General features: G+C 35.0%; 1 long non-coding RNA gene across 1 annotated transcript; it reads left to right on the forward strand.

Moving 5' to 3' along the window:
- The first annotated feature begins 8,715 nt into the window (after positions 1-8,715).
- Positions 8,716-9,624, forward strand: LOC110788561 (uncharacterized). The gene is made up of 3 exons (XR_002533401.2): positions 8,716-9,279; positions 9,382-9,448; positions 9,548-9,624. It is a non-coding gene; the product is annotated as an uncharacterized lncRNA (long non-coding RNA).
- Positions 9,625-16,703: the final 7,079 nt, after the last annotated feature.

Consider the following 16,703-nt stretch of genomic DNA (forward strand, 5'->3'; position numbering starts at 1 on the left):
AAAAAAAGTAACATGTCTAAACTATAGAAGTAACATACCTAAACTAAAAAAAATACCTCCTCTAAAATTATTAAAAAAAAAGTAACATGTCTAAACTATAAAAGTAACATACCTAAACTAAGAATGTATCTCCCTAAAACTACTCCGTATAAAAAAGTAACATGTATAAACTATAGAAGTAACATACCTAAACTAAAAAAAGTACTTCCTTGAAAATTATAAAAAAAAATTAACATATCTAAACTATAAAAGTAACATACCTAAACTAAGAAGGTATCTCCCCTAAAACTACTCCGTATAAAAAAAGTAACATGTATAAACTATAGAAGTAACATACCTAAACTAAAAAAATGCTTTTACTCAATAATTCTTTCCGTGTCATAAAAAAAAGACAATTTATTTTTTACCATCTACAAAAATCGAAAATTTATTTTTTACCACGTAAAAATTTAAAACATGTTTTTTACCACCTCAAAATAAAAATTAAATAAAATTGTTTATGTGAGGAACCACAACATCGGTAATATCTTTGATATCTTCTCTTATTCCACGATTTAATCTTTTTACATCCCTTCCCTTTCTCTGCTTCCTTTTCTTCCATGAATTTTCTTTATTTTTCCTCACATTAAACAAAGTACCTCCTCTAAAATTATTAAAAAAAAAAAAAAAGTAACATGTCTAAACTATAGAAGTAACATACCTAAATTCGCAAGTGTGAACTGGTCTCACCATCAGTTGATGGTGAGGACAGTCTCATATAAGAATTTGGGATAAATGTTTATGGAAATAATAGATGTCACATAAATATTGGTTTTTTTTTTTGGCAATATTTTAGTCAAATCAATATGTTAATAGTGAAAAAATATATTTACTTAATATTTTGGTCAAATTAGCATATTAATATATAAAATATGCAATATGTAATCGGACCGAAATTACAAGATGGTTAAATGAGTAATGTTCAAGATTTATTAATTATGCGGTAACTTATGGGAGAGAAATATTTCAGTCAAATACTCCGTATATTATTAAAAAAAAAAGGCTAAATAATTTTAGAAAATCCGTGCGTGCACGGGACCTAATCTAGTGTTCCTGAAAATGAGAGCCGGAACCAGTCTGGTTCCGATTCAGGGTACCCTATCAATTTAAAATTTTAGATAAATTATTGCTAATTTATTGGAAAAAATTGAAGTATATTTTATGGTTTGGGCATTGATTGTTTTATAGTTTAGGCTTAAGTTGTAACTCTATATTTATATTTTTCAAAATTAGTTAGGGTTGTTTTATATATTTGGCATTATGAAACATTTTTATATGGTCCAGTTCCTTATTTTGGGTACTCCATGTTCGAATTAGTGTGTACAGGGTACCCAACTGGGTAACCGTTCCAGAAAATTGAGAAACGGAACTGAAACATGTTGCAACAGGTTCCCAATTTTGTTATCCGAAACCGGAACCTACACAACAGGTTCCGGTTCCGATTCAGGGTACCCTGAATTTTTGCTCACCCCTACTTATTACTCCCTCCGTCCCGCATTACTCGAAACGCTTTTCTTATAAGGTCGTCTTAGATTACTTGCAAAGTTTCTAAAAATGGAAGCTTTTATTAATATTATATCAATTTCTCACCTACCCAAAGATCACCTACATCTCTACTCTCTAAAACAAAATAACATTAAAAAGTTCCACTACCTCCACCCCCACTGTAATCCCCCGTAATTTTATATATTTTGTTTATATATTTTAACGTATATTAATACATTTAAATATAATTTACGGATTTCAGAAATGAATATGTAATTAAAATATAATTATTTTATTTCATTTTGAATAATTTTAATGATTTATGAAATCAAAATGTATTTTTGAATTTTACGTTAAAACGAATTCGAATTTCGAAATCACGTTCGATTGAAATTAGCAAGCAATCCTAACCATTTTGGATTCAATAACCTAAATCCTACTCCTAGCCCAATTGGGTAAAGCCCAAACCAATAAAACCCAAAACAAATACTCCCTCCCCTTTTCTAATGCACGTGAACCCAAAGAAACAAAAAAAAAAAAGAGAGAAAGCCTCCTCTTGCTCCTTCACTGTTCACGTAACAAGCACCAAACCCTCAACACCCTCCTCCTTGCTGCCGCTGCTCACGCCGCCGGACCCACCAGCACGTCACCGGCATCCCGTCGCCGCTGGTAACGCTCACCTCCCCTCTTGTCGTTCTCTTTTTCATTATTTCTTTTTCTCTTGTTCGTTTTTCTTGATCTCCTCCTCAACCGGTTCTTGTTCTCGCACAGCACCACCACCACGCTGAGCGCTCGTGGTTCTGCAATAACCGCCGTCCTCGTCGTCCACCCTTGCACGGTAGATTCCTCCTCCTTATTTCCGTTCTCCCGTCGTGCTTTTCCTTTTCTTTCGTTTCCTTTTCATGGCTCTCAAACCATGCTTTGATTGTTTTGCCAGCAACACCACCTCGCCGCACCGCCGTGTGCCGCCCAGCCTTCCTCGTCGCCGGCAGTTCTCTCCTTTCCCTTATTCGGTTAAACCCTTAAACCCTAGACTAATTGAATGTCTTAATTATATATATTTTTAGCTTAAATTATGATTCTTGAATTTAGATTATAAGTCTCATGATTTAATTTGCAAATTTCAGATTTTTACACTTGCGTAATTGAATTATTAATTTTCAGATTTGTATATTATAATTTAAACAATATTATTTTATTTTCAGATTATATAAATGCATTGAAATATTAGTTTTTGATTGTTTAAAGTATGAAATTCAAGGTTTTTATGATTGTAAATCATGGTAGGTTGAGTATGGATTATTAAATTTATTGTTTCAATGTACTAGGGACGTAGATTGACCATGGTGAAGCTTTTAAATGAATCTATATTGCTGAAAATTTAAAGTACGATGTTTGCAAAAAGCTTTCAACGAATTTCAGTCACTAGTTCAATAATTATGATGCTAGGAAATCAAATATTCAAGTTTTGTTATTGAAAAAGAATTCTAAATATGTTTAGGATGTAGTTAGAATGTGTTATTATAGCTGTGAACGATTAGAAGTTGATTGGGAATCCTTGTTGGTTGTTTTTAGGCGGAGAATTCTTTGTAGGCGACTTTTGAATTATTAAAGTGGTCTTGCAGTTTGTTTACACAAGGTACGTACATACCTGTGTGCTTGGAATGTGTGCTAATTGTTGAAACCATGTGTATTATTGATGAACTTGGTTATGTTAATGTTGTTGATGAACTTAGTCAGGTTGAAATTGCATGTTTGATACTGTTGGATGAACATATTAAACCTTTATTGCATTTTGAGGATTATAACATGTTAGTATGGAAGATTGATGCAAACATGTTTGATTGGGAACACTAGATTATTTAGTATATAATTCAGATCAGTTAATTGTTGTTCCCTTTTTAGCTTTTCACTACTTTATGAGGGCGGAGGACCTCATTTAGTAAGTTGAAACCTTATACCCATATTCAGGGGTTGATCAGTATTAAAGAAAAGATTGGAGTTAATTGGAATGAGTCTTGTTTGATGCCTTTGTGATCACTTACTCAATTCCAAGATAAAAACAGTTATAAATAAATGTGAGTTGCATGCCTTATGTGATTGTTGAGTCATAACAGGGTGTCAATTTGTAAATCATGTAAAGTGAAACTAAGTAGCAATAGCTTTAGACTGTGCACATGTAAAGTGACGGACAAACAGGAGTTGGGGTTCATGGTGGTAGCCCATGGCCTTTCATTCGGACCGGATTGATCACCGCGTCCTATTTTCAGTCAAACGTTCCTCGATATCGCAGGTCACTGAGGTTACGGAGTCGCGCCCGTACCTCGCCTAGCTAGAAAACTCGGTCCATTGCCTATTTCAATTAAAATAATATTATTGCTATAAAAGTCTAGTCCAGTCTAGCCTAGTCTAGTTAAGTATGGTCGTCAGATATTCATGCTTTGTCTGCCCTTATTTATGTTCATTAGTATCATGTTATGATTGATCGTTTAATAGAATCATGTTAGGATTATTATTGATTTAGTATGTAGTACTCAGCTTTGCTGATTACGTGCTTTTGCTTGTGCATGTTGATCATGGCTATGCCTTATTGATCCTGTGATGACCCAATCTTTGGTGAGCAGTCTCTAAGGATCAATAAGCATTGTCCATCTGCAGGTTTGAAGATGTTGCATCATTGGGATCGGGAATAGAGAGCTTGTATTTAGTTTTGGTTTGCTAAGTTAACTTGGGTTTGTTAATTGGGACTTTAAACTTGTCGTACTATTTATATTTCCTTATTTTCGTTGGATGATTTTTGGGAGTAAACCTGTAATCGATTATTTATAAACCTAAAGTTAGTTTTATGTTTTCCGCTGCAAAATTCTGAATAAGCCGTTACGTTTTCACACGGGCGATAATGCCTTGATAATTCTCTACGTTTTATATTAAAATGTTGTTTTAGAAAAGAGAGAATTGTCGGGGTGTTACAAAGTGGTATCTAGAAGCTAAGGTTTTACTTTAATAAATTTTTAGGCGCCTAACTATCTAGTTATTTAAAATAAATTTCTTAAAAATCGAGATTCTACGTATTATAGTGAAAAAAAAATTGGTACTTTTTTTTGGGGGGCAGATTTCCTTTTATCTTGTTTGAAAGTATATAATATTTCTTATTTAAGTTCGAAATCAAATTATTTATTCGAATTAAAGTGACTTTCGAAATTTTTATTCTTTTTCTTATTATTTATTATTCAAAAATGAGTACAATTTTTTTTAGAAGTTCAAATTTTTTTAAAATTGTTTCAAGAGTTAGAATTCGTTATCAAGGCATATATAAATCTTCTTCGAATTAATAACTTTATTTTCGAATTTATTCGCTACGCATTTCCTTAATTTATTTTACTTTATTTATTTTATATTTTTATTCTATGTTATAATTTTATTATATTATCGTCCTTTTACTTTGTTATTTAAACTATTTCAATGCTTTAGTTTATGAGAGATGGGTAGTATAAGAAGGGCATATAAGATAGAATTATATGTGCATTAGTAGCTAGTCAATGCTAGCATAAGAAATTGATTGTTATGTGCGTGCGTGTGCTAATTGTTTAATGTTACATTTAAATGTGCATAAAGAATTGTTTGCTTCCACCAAACTTATTGCATTATTGAACCTTGTTTATGATTTGGCTGGAAAATCGTTAGTGAGACATGGAATTGTTTATTTCAGGAATAAAATATTTCTTTCCAAGTATACCAACATAGGATCCTTCGAGAAAGATCGATATAGAGACCACTGATATTTTTGTGAGAAAGTGGTGTTTAAATGTGAATATCTTGCTAGGATTCAAGAGAAACCCAATTGTACTAAGTGATCATGAGAATGAAATAGATTATGAGTCTGACATTAATAGTTACACCAGCTTTGAACGCACAATGCGTCATATATTAAGAACAGGAGACCGTGATAGGGATGAGGAAACCCTTCGTGAGTTTGACCGTGCTAGAGGGCATACTAGAGTTGATATTTATAATGTAGTGATACTAAGATAGAGGATGACCTCAGTCTCAGAGACTACGAAGATCCACAAGGTAGAGAAAACTAGCTTAATATTTTAATACTGAGGATGAGGATTAATTTAAATACGAGCCCTTTTACTCGAGAAAGCTATAAGAAATCAAAGAACAAGATTGATAATGTTTCCCTCTAAGATTGTTTCATTATTTATTTATGTTGGGAATAATGTGGGACAAGTCGCCTAACAGTAGTTTAAATTTATTGCATAGCGCTTTTATTTTATTTTGGGACAAGTACATTACTATGGTTTAGAAATTGTTAACAATATTCTTTTGAGGAATAAAAGTTTCTTTTGAGGAATACAAGTTTCTTTTGAGGAATAAAAGTTAAATATTTAATTATCCAAATGGTTAATGATTTAGTTTGGGCACGCGAAGAGGAATAATTTCTTTTATTATTATTATTATTTGTGATGATTGAATTTGATTTGTTTTCCCTCGATCGGATGTCCTTTATGTGAATGTCGTTCACGAATGATCGAGGAGGATTATTTTGCAATGATTATTGCACCTTCGTAAATGATTTTTGCACTTTCGTAAATGATTTTATGTGAATATTGTTTATTGAGGCGATCTCTATGGTCAAATCAAATATTGCTTGTATAGAATGACGTGTAAGTAGTGTTTAGAACCTAAGATAGAGTATATTAATTTCAGGTCGTGTTATAGAATGACCAACAATAATGACTTAGTTGTTGCTATTCGCCTCTTGGCGGAATAGCTGATCCAAGAGAGAACTGAGCGTTCCGATTCTGCTAGGGACGTGTTCGAGAGACTAGCCAAAGTTAAGTCACTATACTTTAAGGGGAAAACTGATCTTACCTTTTTAGAGAACTGGGTTAGAGAGTTTGAGAAACGGTTTGGGGCTGTGAACTGTCTTGAGAACATGAGAGTGGGTCAAGTTGTACTGTACTTGAAAGATGAAGCTGAATTATGGTTGAGAAAAAAATGGGGCTAGACTTAGCGCGGTTGAAAGATTCAATTGAGATTCATTTGTTAATGCCCTAAGGAAAAAGTTTTATCCTCCTTTTATGAGAAAGCAAAAGGCACAAGAATTCATAAACCTTAGGATGGAATTGACTAAGTTTGTACAAGTCTAAGATAGACATACTGTGAAATTCAGAAAGTAAATGTAAGGAACCATATTGGAAGATTGACCTCGTATAGATGTTTTGGGTAGTCCAAGAACCTTTGGTTATTTCTGTAATGCGAGTGAGGAAATTGATGAATAGGGAGCGTGAACTATTTTTCTGTAGGGTGCTAGATGGGAGTAAAGAAGTTGGAGTGAAGATCGAGGATGTTCCCATGGTGAATGAATTCTTTGATGTGTTTCCGAGTGAAATTGCGAGTACGTCACCAGCTAGAGCCCTTGAGTTCACAATAGAGTCGAATCCCGGGCCGACACCTATATCCAGAGCACTTGATAGACACCTCTTGGAATGAGTGAATTGAAGACATAGTTTCAAGAATTGTTCGATGAGGGTTATATTAGGCCTAATGCATCACCACGGGGAGCTCTGGTGTTGTTTATTAAGAAGAAAGATGAGAGTGTGAGATTGTGTATCGATTTTAGGGAGCTAAGCAATGTAACCATCAAGAACAAGTATCCTTTGCATGGGATAGATGACATATTGGATCAATTGAATTGGGCGAGTGTTCTCGAAGACTAATTTGTGTTTGAAGTACCACCAATTGAGAATAGCTGATAAGGGCCTAAGACCTCATTAGGATTCGTCATTGTCATTAGGGTTTAGAGTAACGTCCTTCGGGTTAACCAATGCACCTGCATTAATTATGGATTTGATGAATGAGATTTTCTAAGAATTTCGAATTAAGTTCGTTATGATGTTATTGATGATATCCCTATTTATTCAAGGAATGAGAAAGAGCATGACAAACACTTGAGGATTACTTGGAGACGCTTAGGAAGAATGTAGTTTTATTAAATGAAGTATACAAATCTTGAAGTCATATGTGTATAAGTGACACCGACAGAAAAGTGAAGGGCTAAATTGATTGAGAACTATGTTACGTAAGGGAATAAATTTAAGAGAAGATTTGAGTGGTCCAGGATCGTTAGAAATCATTGTTGTCTGGAAAGGATGAAAAGAAATACATGAATTGATGCAAGAGCTAAGAGTTAAGCCCAAAAGTTATACACCCATGAAAAGTGTAATGAGGTTCGGTAACAAGGAAAATTTGAACAAAAGCAGTTTTTGTAGAACATGCCAAGATTCAAGCTGTGAATGAGTGACCTACTCAAATGAACGTGTCCGATACTTGAAGTTTTCTAAGCCTAGATGACCATTATAGGAGGTTGTGAAAGACTTTTCGAAGTAAGCAAAACCAATGACCAACTTGATGAAAAAGGAATCGAATTTCAAGTGAAGTGAGAAATGTGAGGAAGCTTTCTAGATTTAGCTGTTGTCGCGTCAATTGAAACCTTATAAGGCTAATTACCAAACCCATGACCTAGAGTTAACTGATATGGTGTTATCTACGAATATTTGGAGACATTACCTTTATAGGGCAACTTGTAAGATCCTTACGGAGAACAAAAGTCCGAAATTTTGGCAATAAGGTCCAGTTGAATCTTGGGGACAACATTGAAAATGAGTATTTCTTTCCACCCTGCAAACGATAGACAGACTAAGATTACTAACGGAATATATGTTGAGAACGTGTGTTATGGATTTTAAGGGTAATTGGGAAGGCCACCTAGGTTCGATTGAATTTTCGTGCGTCAATAGTCACCATGCAAGCATTACGATGACACATGTTGAGGCATTGTATGGAAAGAATTGTAGAAGTCTTACTTGTTGGAATGAGTTTAGTGAGAATATTGTATTGAGGACATAATTCGTTGAGGAGAAATATCCAAAGTTATTCCCTGAGATGAGTTACGAGGGCGTAACTCGTTTTCTTTAAGAGGGGTAGAATGCGATATGAATTCGCGCTTTTTACCTATTTTTATGGTGTTTTTATGCATTTTATGCTTATTTTTAGCCACTTTTACATGTTGATGCAAGTAAATAGATTCTCCGCATAAGAAAATGTGTTCTTGAATATTACAAGTAACTCTTAGTTGGCAAAAGAGTGAACAAGAGTGGCACAAAGTGCTTCTACAATAAGAATAAGTTGAAAAGTTTGGAAAGATATGTGAATTTTCGTGTCAAGTTTCGGGACGAAACTTCTTTTAAGAGGGGTAGATTGTAATCCCCCGTAATTTTATATATTTTGTTTATATATTTTAACGTATATTAATACATTTAAATATAATTTACGGATTTCAGAAATGAATATGTAATTAAAATATAATTATTTTATTTCATTTTGAATAATTTTAATGATTTATGAAATCAAAATGTATTTTTGAATTTTACGTTAAAACGAATTCGAATTTCGAAATCACGTTCGATTGAAATTAGCAAGCAATCCTAACCATTTTGGATTCAATAACCTAAATCCTACTCCTAGCCCAATTGGGTAAAGCCCAAACCAATAAAACCCAAAACAAATACTCCCTCCCCTTTTCTAATGCACGTGAACCCAAAGAAACAAAAAAAAAAGAAGAGAAAGCCTCCTCTTGCTCCTTCACTGTTCACGTAACAAGCACCAAACCCTCAACACCCTCCTCCTTGCTGCCGCTGCTCACGCCGCCGGACCCACCAGCACGTCACCGGCATCCCGTCGCCGCTGGTAACGCTCACCTCCCCTCTTGTCGTTCTCTTTTTCATTATTTCTTTTTCTCTTGTTCGTTTTTCTTGATCTCCTCCTCAACCGGTTCTTGTTCTCGCACAGCACCACCACCACGCTGAGCGCTCGTGGTTCTGCAATAACCGCCGTCCTCGTCGTCCACCCTTGCACGGTAGATTCCTCCTCCTTATTTCCGTTCTCCCGTCGTGCTTTTCCTTTTCTTTCGTTTCCTTTTCATGGCTCTCAAACCATGCTTTGATTGTTTTGCCAGCAACACCACCTCGCCGCACCGCCGTGTGCCGCCCAGCCTTCCTCGTCGCCGGCAGTTCTCTCCTTTCCCTTATTCGGTTAAACCCTTAAACCCTAGGCTAATTGAATGTCTTAATTATATATATTTTTAGCTTAAATTATGATTCTTGAATTTAGATTATAAGTCTCATGATTTAATTTGCAAATTTCAGAATTTTACACTTGCGTAATTGAATTATTAATTTTCAGATTTGTATATTATAATTTAAACAATATTATTTTATTTTCAGATTATATAAATGCATTGAAATATTAGTTTTTGATTGTTTAAAGTATGAAATTCAAGGTTTTTATGATTGTAAATCATGGTAGGTTGAGTATGGATTATTAAATTTATTGTTTCAATGTACTAGGGACGTAGATTGACCATGGTGAAGCTTTTAAATGAATCTATATTGCTGAAAATTTAAAGTACGATGTTTGCAAAAAGCTTTCAACGAATTTCAGTCACTAGTTCAATAATTATGATGCTAGGAAATCAAATATTCAAGTTTTGTTATTGAAAAAGAATTCTAAATATGTTTAGGATGTAGTTAGAATGTGTTATTATAGCTGTGAACGATTAGAAGTTGATTGGGAATCCTTGTTGGTTGTTTTTAGGCGGAGAATTCTTTGTAGGCGACTTTTGAATTATTAAAGTGGTCTTGCAGTTTGTTTACACAAGGTACGTACATACCTGTGTGCTTGGAATGTGTGCTAATTGTTGAAACCATGTGTATTATTGATGAACTTGGTTATGTTAATGTTGTTGATGAACTTAGTCAGGTTGAAATTGCATGTTTGATACTGTTGGATGAACATATTAAACCTTTATTGCATTTTGAGGATTATAACATGTTAGTATGGAAGATTGATGCAAACATGTTTGATTAGGAACACTAGATTATTTAGTATATAATTCAGATCAGTTAATTGTTGTTCCCTTTTTAGCTTTTCACTACTTTATGAGGGCGGAGGACCTCATTTAGTAAGTTGAAACCTTATACCCATATTCAGGGGTTGATCAGTATTAAAGAAAAGATTGGAGTTAATTGGAATGAGTCTTGTTTGATGCCTTTGTGATCACTTACTCAATTCCAAGATAAAAACAGTTATAAATAAATGTGAGTTGCATGCCTTATGTGATTGTTGAGTCATAACAGGGTGTCAATTTGTAAATCATGTAAAGTGAAACTAAGTAGCAATAGCTTTAGACTGTGCACGTCTAAAGTGACGGACAAACAGGAGTTGGGGTTCAAGGTGGTAGCCCATGGCCTTTCATTCGGACCGGATTGATCACCGCGTCCTATTTTCAGTCAAACGTTCCTCGATATCGCAGGTCACTGAGGTTACGGAGTCGCGCCCGTACCTCGCCTAGCTAGAAAACTCGGTCCATTGCCTATTTCAATTAAAATAATATTATTGCTATAAAAGTCTAGTCCAGTCTAGCCTAGTCTAGTTAAGTATGGTCGTCAGATATTCATGCTTTGTCTGCCCTTATTTATGTTCATTAGTATCATGTTATGATTGATCGTTTAATAGAATCATGTTAGGATTATTATTGATTTAGTATGTAGTACTCAGCTTTGCTGATTACGTGCTTTTGCTTGTGCATGTTGATCATGGCTATGCCTTATTGATCCTGTGATGACCCAATCTTTGGTGAGCAGTCTCTAAGGATCAATAAGCATTGTCCATCTGCAGGTTTGAAGATGTTGCATCATTGGGATCGGGAATAGAGAGCTTGTATTTAGTTTTGGTTTGCTAAGTTAACTTGGGTTTGTTAATTGGGACTTTAAACTTGTCGTACTATTTATATTTCCTTATTTTCGTTGGATGATTTTTGGGAGTAAACCTGTAATCGATTATTTATAAACCTAAAGTTAGTTTTATGTTTTCCGCTGCAAAATTCTGAATAAGCCGTTACGTTTTCACACGGGCGATAATGCCTTGATAATTCTCTACGTTTTATATTAAAATGTTGTTTTAGAAAAGAGAGAATTGTCGGGGTGTTACACCACCCTCAATCCCTTTAAAAGTTTGACACACATCTCACTGCCTATATTAAAAAAATACCTCACTACCAACTACAATCTAATTAAATAATAAGTCAATTACAATGCATTAAACTTTGTGTCGGTCAAACGTTTCGTTATTCCGGGACGGAGTGAGTATTTCTTTTGTTCCTTTTTTATTCTTTTACTTTTGTATTATATAGGAAATTTAACAACTAATTAGTGTGTGGCCCGGACGATACTCCGGTTACTACATTAAATAATCAAAATTTCAGATTTGTCTTGAATTTCAATATTTGACCAAAATATTTGTATTCTATAGAATAAAACACATCTGTTAAGTTCGTCAACTGCACAGACACGCTATGTCATTTATCATGGCAAATAATTTTTCAAACATATCATCTTACAATTTATATAATATGTATTCAGTGTAACTAAGTGCGTCAAATTAGTAAATACCAAATTAGATATATATGCAGCTATGTAGGACAATCCTATAGTTGCTTCTTATGAGACTTATGACATCATGTTTCTTCATTTTTGTTAACTTGTCATAATGCTTTAATTAATTTTTTTTTTCCAAAATAGTTCATAGTTATTAAAAAGTCACATAAAAATTTAATTATTTTAGACTTATGTTAACATTTATTTATAAATTAAATTAATGTGAAGAGATACATCACGATAGGTGGTTGGTTAAGATGGTAATGAGAGTTATCATCCACACTTGAGGTCTAGTGTTTGAACCTCAATGTTACGTGGCACATGCCCATACATTTTTCACAACGCCTTTTAATATATTAGTATAGATTAATATTTCTTCCGTCTCTTTTTGTTCTTTACGTTTGGTATTTTACACGCGTTTTAACGACTAATTAATGTGTATTGCGATTTCTCTATTTTTTTATTTGAACAAGGCAAATCACGTTTATATATAACGTTTTCACTTTTATCAAAATTGTGATATTGGGTAAAATGAGAAAATTTTAATGGCTTAATGGAAAAGTGTGAGAGATTAAATCACCCAATGAATTTATTTGGTTTAAATAATAACTAGTTAGTGTCCCGGGCGATGCCTCGGATAGTAGAAATATGGATCAATTAGATAACTATATAACTCGTTTTGAGTCTAATTTAATTTTTACATTACAATATATCTTGCTTTGAGTATGCTTTAATAAATTTTATCATGTAAGAATTAGTAACTTGTAAAAGTAATGACTAATTAGTGATGTGAGACTATTAAAAAATAATTTAGACAATTTTTCTAATTATATTGAAATATAATTTTGAACGTATAAGAAATATCAAAATGAGTTGTGGCATAGTGGTTAAAGTATGTGTTTACCAAATGATAGGTTATAGGTTCAAAAACCTATAACTAATTTTTTTTTCATGATCAAGAATATTACATGAGATGACATGTCAAAATTGACGTGAAGCGACATGTGGCGAGATGACATTTCTTGCCTTGAAGTTTTAATAATAGTATAGATAGATTGGACACAAATTTTGATAAAATATGTGATAATAAAAAAGGAAATGTAAAGAACATTTCGGGACTCCCAAAAAGGAAAACGTAAAGGACAAAAAGAGATAAACGGTGTATTAATAATGAAAATTATGTTATTTAAATAATGCAAATTATGTTTATTGTAAATTTTTCACTTTTATCAAAACCATGACTCTTTTTTTTGAAAGAAACGTTAGGCGGATAATTTTATTATATCAAATCAAGCTCCACTAAAATTAGTAGACTTTGGAGGAAATCGTCTAGCCACACAAATTTTGAGTCATTAACATTTCATCTCGCAATAAAATGTGTCAATGTATTATGCGTTTTATATAGAGTTTTCAACCCCGTCCTTTAGTACTTTTCTATGTTAAATGAGCTATTGGGAGCCATTTTTAGTACTAATATGTGTTATTGAGTGTGCCTTGAGTTTCAGGTTTGTTTAATGGGAAATTAGCCTTTTTAGGCTCGTTTCGTGTTATTAATGGCCACTACACGATCCCGAGGAAGTTCGGGACGATTATTGTCGATTCTTGGGAGCCTAAGATGCTTAGATTTGAGCCCCAAGGGTTAGACTTGGTGTTATTCATGACGTTGGATGCGTCGAGCTGGTCGCCCTACGACTGGAGGGCGAATGGAGACTAATCGGGCGAGCAAAAAGGAGAATAACTCCTTCAGCACGCGCCCGATCGGGCGGCCGTCGCCCGGTGCCCATCGGGCGCCCATCTTGCTAAAGGAAATAATGCCCTTGGTCCAAATATGCATTCAATGCTAAGTCTAATAAATGCGGTTCAGTATTAATTAATTAAACAAGTTAATAATTCAGTGAGATCAAGTGAACTGTATGCCTAGCTAGAGGCCGCTTCAGTTCAAGTGGACTTAATAATATTAATCCACAACTTACTCTTGACTGAACCCGTAGGGTCACACAAATACTACGTGAATGGATCAAGTATTTAAAAGAATTAAATACTCCATTTATGGATATTCGGAATCGACGGATCTCGGTTCCAGTGGGAGCTGAAATCGTCAAAGGCAAATTATGAATACTCCGGAAACGATGATATTGCCGGAAACGAAAATATGGATCGTATCGGAAATATAAATATTATCCAAGTCGTAGATGTTGCCGGAAACGGAAACATGGTACGTGTCGGAAAATATTATCAGAAATGGAAATATTGCCGGAATCGGAAATATTGCCGGAAACGGAAATATTAGAATCCGAAATATTATCGGAATCGGAAAATAATTCCGGAATCGGAAATATTAAATATTTGTTCGAAACGAAAATTAATTCCGGAATCGGAAATATTAAATATTGTTCGAATCGGAAATGAATCCGAAATCGGAAAATTAATCGGAAGCGCGTCGTACGAAATAAACATCGGACGAGCTTGCTAGACGCAAGGACCATCACGAAGCCAGGCCTGCGCCTAGCAAGCCCATGCGCGCAACACAGCAGCCAAGGCACGCAGGCCCAGCCAAGCAGCACGCAAGGCCAGGCCCAACGCGCAAGGCCACTGGCGCACCCAAGGCAGTGGGCTGCGCAGCGCTGTGGGCCGAGCTGCTTGACAGGCTAAATCGCACTCCTATGAAAGATAAACCTAACGTTCACCAACTAAAAATACAGCAAGGGAAGCAGGGATCGTATCCACAGGGAAACAGGCGTTCTTTCTACTATTAAATTACTAATCTAGACTACTGGTAACAAGAGTTGGATTGGTTTGTGTATTAAACTAAAACAAGTAATCAAATCGGAAAATAACAATATTAAAGGAATCTAGGGCAGCGGTTCACCATAAATGCAGACCGGGATTGGACAACGGACAATAACAATCAATTAACAATCATAACTAGGAAAACATGCATCTCTCGAATCTTATGAATTCCTTAGGATAGAACAACTAGCGGGCTCTCGCTACGTACTAGAAATAATTCCTATCTAATAGCCACAGACCAAAAACATCAGATTTATACATCTCGGCGCATAATCTAAGGTTAATCAAACTCAAATCAAAATAGTCCGGCCGAACAGAATTGACGAGCAATGATAATAAGCTATAGAAATTATAATTAATCAATCAATTAATCAAGTCCACATATAACCCCAATCATGCATTCATGGATCCCCTAAACCCTAGAAATTAAACTACTCACTCATGATAGTAAATAACAACGCAATTAACATAATGGAAAACATTATTAAAGCAATGAATTAAATTAGAGCAAGAAATAATACCGAATTAAAGGACAATGGAATAATAAAGCTTGAATCTTTGATTAAAATTAAAACTAAGTGTTTGGAGAAAATAGAGAGAACTAAAATAAACTAAGTAATTAGAAACTAGAATAATAGATGTCACTCCAAATAAAAGAGTTAAGCTTATATAGTTTTCCTAAACTAATGCAAAAAAAACAGAAATAAAACTCGCGAATATCTGCTATAGGTTGGCGTCGCCCGATCGGGCGGTGCTTCGCCCGATCGGGCGATTTTCTCGACAGTCGGCCCGATCGGGCCAAATTCCGCCCGATCGGGAGGAATGCGAAAGGTTGATATCTGCTTCTGATGGGCGCCCGATCCGGACCGGGCGAACTGCGCCCGATCAGGCGCGTGTAGATGGCTTCAATTCTTTTTAATTCCGCCCGATGGTCGCATTTCGCCCTCAGCTCACAGGGCGATTTGCAATCTTCAATATCCTTCGCCCATATCAACGAGTCTAACTCTCGGGGCTCAACCATAAGCATCTAAGGATTCCGAAAGTCGACGATAGAGGTCCCGAACTTCCTCGGGCTCGTGTAGTGGCCTAAATCACCATGAAACGGGTCTAAAAAGACCAATTTCTCATAATCAAACCTGAAACTCAAGGCACACTCAATAACATATATTAGTACTAAAAACGGCTCCTAAGAGCTCATTTGACGCATAAAAATACTAAGGGACGGGGGTAAAACACTATATAAAACGCACATATCAAACTCCCCCAAGCTAGATCCTTGCTTGTCCCTAAGCAAGGAAATCATCGATGAATACAAGACCAACTTCACCCCTAACATATTTCAAAATGAAAAACATAATTCAAGGCAAAATCCAACGAGGATGCATCAATGTCAACCAATCAAATCCATTCAACCACTAATCCACCCTAACAATCGTCACGCAAAGCGAACCACAAATGCACAATGGAATTCAAGACTAGTGTCCACACACTCGTCACTCATTTATGTGGCGGATAAAAGATGTACCCGTTCGCTCTCCTCCCAACATATAAGTGAACAATGCCCTCCCAAACTCACAACACTCGTGTGTCTAGAAAAAACATACACTCAACCTAGTAGTCGACTCGAAATGCGTCATGTCATAACTTGCATTGATAAACAACTATTTTCACATAAGTACGACTCTATGCACAAAGGTCGGAAGGTCTTCAAAGCTTGTAATGTTAGGCTTAGGTAAGGGCGTGGTAAATTTGGATAAAATGTGAGTTAAAAGCCTTGGCTTTGGGGAGCATAAATCCTAAATACAACCATGATCAACCAATATAATGACCATAACTCTCCCACTCAACACATGACAAAACAACAAATAACCAACACCATACTTCCTT

Source organism: Spinacia oleracea, chromosome 4 (assembly GCF_020520425.1).
Source record: "Spinacia oleracea cultivar Varoflay chromosome 4, BTI_SOV_V1, whole genome shotgun sequence".
Lineage (NCBI taxonomy): Eukaryota > Viridiplantae > Streptophyta > Magnoliopsida > Caryophyllales > Amaranthaceae > Spinacia > Spinacia oleracea.